At 36.1% G+C, this 10,000-nt stretch overlaps 1 protein-coding gene across 6 annotated transcripts in view; it reads right to left on the bottom strand.

The window, feature by feature from the left end:
* LOC144973771 (uncharacterized) overlaps positions 1 to 10,000 on the bottom strand; it is an 87,040-nt gene that overhangs the window by 67,868 nt on the left and 9,172 nt on the right. The window contains exon 1 of one of the 6 annotated variants that reach the window (XM_078916692.1): positions 4,361 to 4,547. The exons of 1 other annotated variant lie outside the window; for it this stretch is intronic. The gene's annotated coding sequence lies outside the window, so the exon portion shown is untranslated. Of the gene's footprint in view, positions 1 to 1,286; positions 1,922 to 4,360; positions 4,548 to 10,000 lie in introns of those variants that run through there. 4 more of the 6 variants (XM_078916697.1, XM_078916674.1, XM_078916668.1 and 1 more) reach the window with 4 other exon arrangements.

Below are 10,000 nucleotides of genomic sequence, written 5' to 3'. Positions count from 1 at the left end.
TTAAATATGTGTTTCTCCAGAGTGCGGCAGAATTGCCACAGCTGGCAATGTAATATGTAAGATACTTTTAGATTAACCGAAAATGAGGGATTCAAATGAACCTGAACTCAAAGAAATGAAATAAACAATCTTTCCTATTGTTTCAATATTGTCTATGATTTGTAATAAACAAAACTTCCATTTATTCATACACAGGGGATATTTTCTTTAGAACTAGCTCGAAAAAAGACGTGATAACACAGGGGTTAGCCTCAGTGCAGCACTACAGAGTAAGCAATCGGGGCTAAAACTTTTGCACAAAGAAAAAACAACAACACGCCGACATATGGGCTCGAACCTGGGTCTACCGGATGGAAATGCAATACTTTATCTACTCGGCCACCTCGCTCTATTTTTGTTTTACAACTTACTTTGGTTGCTGGTTTTATTTATTTATTTTTTATTTTTTTTGCCCCCTAGATTTTTGAAGACAAAGCAGGCCAAAATCAGAAGATAGAAACCAGCTGTTTACTTCTTTCACAAAATTATTGGTAACACAGTACTTGATACGATTACAGTGTAATGACCTCTTTTAGTATATCAAGTAGAACTTAACCAAGGTGATGTCTGCTTCCTTTTCCCAACAGAAGAGGTTTGAAAATTTTGACAAAATATAATACTATAACAACAGATGTAGTGTCGTTCGCGGACAAAGAAACTTTTTTCTTCTTCAGTTCTTATTTGATTTTCCTAACTTCAAATATCCAGAGATTAAGATGAATTCTAACCCACGACTTCTAATAAGCCCGGGGTCATCTTATTCATTCGAAATACCAAGTAAACGTCTTTTTGATTAAACTAATAAAAAGTGTTTTGTTTGCGTACGACAAAAAAATGAGGAAAAAGAGTCGTAGTGGTGCAAATCTCATTAAAAGTTATTGTAACTCAAAACTATCAAATTTCAACGGTCATTCTCCCCACAATCTTATATATATTTTTTAAAAAGATATTAAATTATTAAATTTAAATTTATTGAATTTTTTTATATATTAACACACACACACACACACACAGACAGACACACACGCACACACACACACACAGGCTCTCACTCTATCTATCTCTTTCTCTCTCTTCTTTCTCTCGCTCTCTCTCTCTCTCTCTCTCTCTCTCTCTCTCTCTCTCTCTCTCTCTCTCTCTCTCTCTCTCTCTCTCTCTCTCGCTCTTTCCTGTTTGGTTTACTCAGGTGAAATAAATAAGCCCATCCTCTTGGCCAAATTATACAATTATTTTTAAAAAGCACTTACCTCGGAAAATTAAAATCTGCTATATCATGCAAGATATCCAACATAAAGGCAAATTCTATTGTATTCTGTTTTAGCTATCAGATATATAAAATAAAATTGCAATCCAATTTGAAGATATCAAGTTGAACGTCTTTTGGTAGCAAAATAACTCCTTAAACAGAGAACACAATAATATCACAAGTTGAAGACAAAAATGAATTTACTCCTTCCAGCATAATGTATAAAACAAAATGAGACTTTAACGTCAATTTAGACTCCCATCTCCAAACTTTAGAATCCTTTCCGTTAGTGAATAAATTAAACGAATTACACTAGCACAGTTATACTTTACAGTCCTTTAGGTGTGAATAAAACGCACATTGAAAATAAATATTGCAAGCCGATCTGTGGACATAGTTAGCACTTAGCCAGACATTATAAATATCACCACAGTCCGTGACGATAAGTACTGCATACATTACGTTAATATATTATTAGATCTAATCATACGTTATACAAATCGTTGGCCAGTACGAAAATGAACGTTGTAATAACAGCCCAGGCTTTTCCAATAGCCCCACGCAATCTGACTCGACGCGAAATACCCGCTATCCAATAGACGACAGTGCCTGGTGACAAATTGTTGTTGGATTCGTCTGGTGTAATAACCGAATGATAATGACGATGATGATAATGATGATGATGGTTATGATGATGTTAATGTTGATGATATGGATTATTAAAAATAAGGATTACGATATAATAGATAAAAAAATAATAAGGATAATAAATTGAAAAAAAAAATAGCGTAATTCCTAATTGTACACAAAAATCAAAGTAATGCGGCGCGGAAGGGGGGCGATGAATGATGTTTAGCTAAGCGTATTGTGTGCGGCGAATCCCGTTAAAAGCCCTATATATACGAGGAATATGAGTATTCTGTCATGCATTTCAATTTTGTCAAATCTGACAATACAATAACAGAATAACGGTGCAATATTCCAAATTTTATGTAAGTTACATTGTTCATTTCGCGACCAATCTCACATGCTTTGTTTTCTTTTATTGGCAACCCCCCCCCCCCCAACCCCGTATTTTCTGTTCAACAGGAACCTAACTAAAAATTGTCATTAGTAATCTTCAGTATAAGGCCATGGCCGTCCCGGCTAAACCTTTTCTTCCAACCTCATCTATATTATTACTGTTTAGTTCGTTGTGTCAAAGGTCAGGAGATCGATTCATCAAACTTTTCTTACGAACTAATAATCCCCTGGTAGATACTAGCTCATTCGTGTAACTTAATTAAATACTTATTATATATCTTACAAACAATCATGTACAACTTAATTAAAAAGAAATAAGACAATATTAAGTAAAGCAGGAAGAGTGGGAGGAGGAGGAGGAGGAGGAGGAGGAGGAGGAGGAGGAGGAGGAGGAGGAGGAGGAGAAGAAGAATAAGAAGAAAAAGAAGAAGAAGAAAAAAAAAGAAGAAGAGGAGGAGGAGGAGAGGAAGAAGAAGAAGAAGATGATGATGATGATGAAGAAGAAGAAGAAGAAGAAGAAGAAGAAGAAGAAGAAGAAGAAGAAGAAGAAGAAGAAGAAGAAGAAGAAGAAGAAGAAGAAGAAGAAGAAGAAGAAGAAGAAGAAGAAGAAGAAATGTCGGTTTTTAGAAATACAAATATTTTTTCACATTTGTTTTGAGAGATTCATAACTAATTAAGCAGAAAAATTCATTTATGTTTTAATTGGATGAGAGAAAGACTATACACTTAATCTCTTCACACGGCTTTCTAGACTAAAAGGCCTTCGTTTCAATGCTATAAAATGACACTCCGTTTTGAACTTCTCGCTACAATTTGGCATAATCATTAAGACATAACAAGACGCGTTGAAGCGATATATTATAATTCTATAATACTGATTCTTGATCGACAACTTAACACCAATGAATCAATGTTGAATTCAAGTAGGTTAGCCGAGACTATTTCCAAGTTACGTAAACCATAAATCGTACACGAAATGTGACAGAATATAAATCTGATTCAGATTAAATAGTGGATAAAAAAAAAAAAATAGAACGAAGCGCTTTTTCACACTTGCATTGACGAATTTTATCATTTTGTAAGACATACACCGAGCATTCATTTCGATCATGTCAAATATTATTCACAAAATTTACCAATATCTAATCTAAGTGTCTGTGTTGTTTTCAAATGAAAAGGGTTAAAATAGCACATGAAAATGTGAGTGTGTAGTTTTGTGGTTATTTTTCAGTCTCTCTCTCTCTCTCTCTCTCTCTCTCTCTCTCTCTCTCTCTCTCTCTCTCTTTCTCTCTTTCTCTCTCTCTCTCTCTCTCTCCCTCCCTCCATCTCTCTCTCCGTCTCTCTCTCTCTCCCTCTCTCTCTCTCTCGCTCTCTCTCGCTCTCTCTCTCTCTCTCTCTCTCTCTCTCTCTCTCTCTCCCTTGTTTGTTTATGGTGTGGGCTTGTGTGTACATTATATTATATTTTATGTCGAGTGTATATAACCCTATATACGTCTTTATTCTTTAGGCCTTACACAATAATCAACAGCAAACTTCGCTTGGAATGATGCTATAATAGCAATACATTTCATACATTGAATATAAAGGTTTTTATTAAAAAGACTTGTCCTCTTTACATACAACTCATCGATTGTCTCAGCCCATATCAGATTATTTTCAATGTGGTAATTTGAAAGAGGACATTATTTTTCCTTCAGTCAATATATTCACAGTTGAAGGAGAACCTTGTAATTTTGTAAACATTGATTAATTTTTTTTTTGCGGACTTAACCCGGGGTTCAATTATCTTTTTGGGCGTATCATTCTAGGAGACTGTTTTCTAAGTCAATTTTTCAAACAATCGTAATTAATATTTATCTCGTGTATTCGTGTCGTAGTGCTCAATTTACTCAGCGTGTGTCTGTTACATAGACTGTTTCCCCGAATTAATTTGAAAGTGGACTTTGGACTTCATTAACAAACAAACATTTCCCTCGAGATGACAGAAATAAAGTCTTGTATTTTGTTATAAATTGAAATTATACATTATTTATATTATGCAAAAAGACAGACCTTTCAAATGGGAAAAGTTTTTCACTTTCATACCCACATAAAACTGTTTAGCATCCTGATAGTAAAACAATGTTCAAAAAGTTTTAATAATGCCGAATTAATATTCACTGGATGTAGTTTATAATTTAAAACTTTCATTTATTCTGGAGCAGAACCCCTCTATTTTTGTTTTTGATATCCATACTCCGGTTCCATGATAGAGTTAGACTAAAGCAACAAATGTTGATGACGTCATATATTAAAAGATAGCAATAATTAGATAGAACTAAATAACAAAAATGAATAGACCTCTATATTAACAGCTTCGAAAAAAAAAATAGAACAAATTACCAAACACAGAACATTTCTGGATCAAAAACCCTTCTTTAGCCAACAATAAAAATCCCAATGAAAACAGCAGAAAAATGTCCGGCACATCCTTTCTGTATAAAAATCCTAGGACGTGCCGAACATTTCTCTCCCGTCGATCTTGCTCTTCACGAGGTCCCAGGTGTGATAGTTTATGCCAAGATGAGGGTCAATTAAATCGATCGATATTTGAATGACGATTTTTCTGGCCAAATTTTTAACGACCAATTTTTCCAGAGTACGGCAGATAATTTGATTAAATCTGAAAAGGCGCACGTTATTCCCCTTCCGGTACTCAGTTGCAGGTTTTAGATCTCAATCGGTGCGGCGGCAGCTTCTAATGGTGGTCACACTCCTATGATATGACGATCTATCCAGGATGCAAACTCATTACAGCACTTGAGCACCGTCGCAAACCCGACCGGAATCTTCGTCACCACGCTCCGTTCAACGAGATGCTCTGCGGTTTCGGCCATAACGGGTACATATTGGACAGGTGGCAAGTACCCACTTGTAGTGAGAGTGCTATTAAGCAGGATCTTGACCGAAGCCGATTACAAGATGCAAGAACACTTTGTAGTACCTAAGTCGTTGGGCAAGAAATCCTGCAATAGCTTTCATAATAACATCCTCGTTTGATAGAATGACGAGATATGATTTTAATAATTATCTTAATACACGCAATATGTATGGTGACCAATGAACAAAAATGAATTGATTTAAATAATTTTGATATAAAGTTTAACTAACAAAGTACAGACTTGTAAAAGGACACCCTTATCATGGATATTCCTTTTTAAAAAATCTATGATATAAGCTATTTACTATTATGCGGATATCTTGGCTGTATACTCAAACTCAGCCTCGTAATTGAATTCAATAGTCTGGTGTCACGTTGCCCAGCAACGGCGGCCATCGTGGTTCTAAACAAAGAAAATCGGTATTTTTTATTCTTCATGCTGGATAGAACTTTTCATATGTCTTGTGATCAGAATGTGTAAAAGTCAAAACATGATCAGATTTATAATGGTTTTTTTTTTTCATCTGAATACGCTTTTATGCTCGTCGGAGAAATATTTCATAAGGGCGTCCGCCATTGTTCCGATAGTTTAGAGCCAGTTACTAAGTTACCATGCGTCATTACAAGGGAAGTGACGTTACGACTGTTGAAGTGTATTTCAACCTTTCAAACTTTTGTTCACTTGAGAAATAAAAGCATCTCGACGCATATGGACAGAAAATGAACAGAGTCTTGAAAACTCTGTAAATCGAGTTTTAGTATGTAATTTAAAAAAAAGAAGAAAGATTCTATTTAGGGGCAGCGTAGCTCAGCGGTACGGTCTTTGCTTCGTACCCAAAAGGTACCGAGTTCAAATTCCCTGCCGCACTGTGTGGCCTTGAGATAGTCACCTCGTCCTAGCTCAATTGCGGCGCTGCACTGCGGGTGGGTTATTCCAGTCTTCCCTTGGAATAGACCCTAGAGACAAATTTCTCCTATGGGATAAATAAAGGGAGTTTTATTTATTTATTTTGTTTCATTTAACTTCAAAACGGCTTTAAAAATAATTTAATGAAATGTGTTTCTTCTTCTTTGTAACATTCATTAAACTGTATCAATATTTTTATGTTACGCCAGTTAAACCCAATAATTGTAAACAAACAAACAAACAAACAATCAATCCTGTTTTTCTTTTTAAAAATGGACTTCGAAAATATTTCAATTAACTTTCCTCATAAAACAAATATGATTATTGAATCCGTTCGTCAAACCATCGCTAAAGGCCTTTGTCTGGCAATCCCAGAGAATCCAAAGATAAAACCATTATTCTGCCGTACTCTTAAAAACAACGTTCTAAATTTTGGTCAGAAAACTCGTCCTTCAAAAATATATCGATTAAAATGACGCTCATCCTTTCAATAACCCTCAAACCTGATTTTAGCGAGAAAACGTGCCCTTCAAATACCGTTCGATTAAAATGACCTTCAAAAACTCAGAAACCTGGGAATTCAGACGATATTAGATGGGCGGGTTTTCTGGCCAAAATGTTAAAAACGTGATTTTTCTCAGAGTACGGCAGTATTGATGTTTTCCAATTGCCGAAAGGATTGATCAACACCAACTAAAATAAATATTGATGTCCTCTTAACGATCAAATCTCAGTTGTCTCAAGCCAGTTTTAAGAAGAGTGAGGTATCTGGGGCGTGTTACGCATCCTGAATAAGAAATTAATTTTAGACACACACACACACACACACACACACACACAAACACATATTTAAAGTGGTCCTGATTGTGTTTGTTGTGTTTATTTTCATGGAAAACATTGCCCCCGCAATGCAAATTAAAAATAAATACTGCAGTATTGGCTTAATTTAGAGGTAAAGGAATTTTGGTGTTTTCCAACCATAAAGAAATGACTAATAATCCGTTCTACCCGTGCGTGTATCATATCTTAAAACGACTAAATGACTTAAAAGTCGCATTTCCATTAAAAAAAAAAATAAATCTGACTTCACTTCACTTAACGCCTTTCGCCTCCTTATCATACGATTTTACGGCCTCGGCCGCATTTTCTATCCTCTGTGTGGGATCCCTCTGCCTTTCTCAGTCTTCTGATATAGATCTTGAAGAGAGAAGGGCGTCCTATGAATCTATGTGGACATTTTTAATGTGGTTGATGTGTTTGAGAGTGAAACATAACAACCCCCCCCCCCCCCCCAAAAAAAAAAAAAAAAAAAACCCACAAAAAAAACCCAAAAACCGAATTACACACACACACACACACACACACACACACACACACACACAGAAAGAAAGAAAAAGGCCCAGTTAAAATCGAAAAGGAAATAATTATCAATGCCTGTTTACATCCTTAACTTTAACCGGATACCGATCAATGAAATGACATGAGATATTGTCAACAAGAACAACAACAACAACAACAACAACAACAACAACTTAAAAAAACAAAAACAAAATAACAACTTTTTAAAAATAAGAAACAAGAAAAAACAAACAAAACAGAAGGTGCACAGAGACAAAACACTCAGATAGATAGATAAATAAATGGATAGATAATATATAGAATGGAGAGAAAGTGTGTGTATGTGTGTGTGTGTGTGTGTGTGTGTACGTGCGTGTGCGTCTGAGTGTGTTTGTGAGAGAGAGAAAGAGAGAGAGAGAGAGAGAGAGAGAGAGAGAGAGAGAGAGGGGAAAATTAGATATAGAAGGGGGGGGGGGGGGGGGGGGGGGGGTTGTCGATAGACAGAGAGGGAGAGGGAGAAGGAAAAATAAAAGAGATAGCTAAAGAAAAGGGTGGGTCGAGAGAGAGAGAGAGAGAGAGAGAGAAAGAGAGAGAGAGAGAGAGAGAGAAAGGGAGAGAGAGAGAGAGAGAGAGAGAGAGGAGAGAGATGGGGGGGGGGGGGGAGAAAAGAAAAAATAGAAAGATATATATATATATATATATAGTATATATATATATATATATATATATATATATATATATATATATATATATATATAGAGAGAGAGAGAGAGAGAGAGAGAGAGAGAGAGAGAGAGAAAGAGAGGGAGAGATATATTATGACATATAAACAAGACCGATGATGCGACAATTAACAATTACGAACACAACCAAACCATAATCATCAAAATTAATCTTGACTCACCTTTCCATGAGTCTCTTGTTATTTGTATACGTTTATTGAATGAATTGCATTCGGATCGGTAGGTCCATGGTTCGAGTCCCGCTCTGGGCGGCACAAAGTTGAGTCCTTCGAATAGGCTCTTTATTCATTATCTATTACCGCGCGCAGGTATTTAATAAGAATCTATTGTGCGGCTATGTGGTCGTGTGGTATAACACTCGCTTTCGGATCGGAAGGTCCTGGGTTCGAGCCACGCTCGGCGCAAAGTTGAGTCCTTGGAAAAGACTATTTATTCACATTCTCTCATCGTACTCAGGTGTAAAATGAGTACCTGGTCGTCAACAGCGTTGTCTCTGTCGGAAAAAAAATTGTAATATCGCCTAACAGGCGTTATGTCTCGTTCTACAAGTTACATGTTGCTGTTGGTCAGGGACATTTGATCGTGGATAGCTCATACGGTAGAGTCACGGTCTCACCGGCCAGGCGGAGTTGTCGTGCCAAAAAGGTCATGGGTTCAAATCCCCATCACCGCCGCGAAATTTTAAAAAAATCTCTATTGTCTTCTTGCACTTTTCTACTCACTTCATCTCTAGACATTTATAAAGTGCTTTAAGCACATTTAGTGGATATTGCCCTGGATAAAAGCTCTAGTTTAATACTTTTATCTAGCCCGTACCAGCGTTGTCTTTGTCGAGAAGAGTGTTCGCTTGGAACCGTTTGTAAAGCCCTTTGAAATATTTATGTTCCAGATGTTCATTAAAAGGTTAACGATGCTAGACACAAAAAAGAGATAAAATCGGTGGCAAACATTATCCTTGGATTAGATTTAAATTTACGATATTCACCATCCAAAGTAATGGACACTAGAGTATGGGTCGAGCTAAAATAATTGCACTAAGCGTCCGCAGTCCACCGCCTTCAGAGTGCACATGAATCACCACCTGGACAATTATAATATTTTTCAATCAACGTTGATATCTGCTATTCATATTTACTAACAGTTTATTTCCAAACACGTTTCTATTCAATTGTAGATTACTATTTTCATATTCCTATTTTTCAACTTCGTGATAGTCATATCATTGAAAACAAAAAATTAAATAAACATCAGATGTCATTGGTCCTATCATTGGTCCTACACACACACACACACACACACACACACACACACACATACGCATACAAACACACACACACACATCCGCATACAAAAACAGAGAATCTAAACAAGCTCACATTGACTCACACACAAAGACTCTCTCTCTCTCTCACACACACACACACACACACACACATATATACACATTTTTGAAAACATTATGAGTCACAAATACATAGCTTGTCTGTGTGGTATTTAAGCGAATCAAAATAAAAATAACTTATCCATTTCAAATGAGAAAACTAGTTACGTTATTCAAATTCGGACCATGACTGGACGAATTTTTAACTATTAACTTCCTGCTATCTCTCTTATCGTATCGAATCAAAATAAAAGACGCACAAGATATTAATGCTCTTGATCAAAAATGGTTTAAATGACATTTCAAAAAAAATAATTCTATAATATAATATGACAACGAAGGACTCATGCGCCTGTTGAAATGTCAAAAGCAGCAAGCTGTTGATTGTCTTGTTTTATTTGTT

This window comes from Berghia stephanieae, chromosome 1 (assembly GCF_034508935.2).
Source record: "Berghia stephanieae isolate SIO BIC M18660-M18661 chromosome 1, UCSD_Bste_1.3, whole genome shotgun sequence".
Classification (NCBI taxonomy): Eukaryota; Metazoa; Mollusca; class Gastropoda; order Nudibranchia; family Aeolidiidae; genus Berghia; species Berghia stephanieae.
This window is presented reverse-complemented; position numbering and strand designations above follow the sequence as displayed.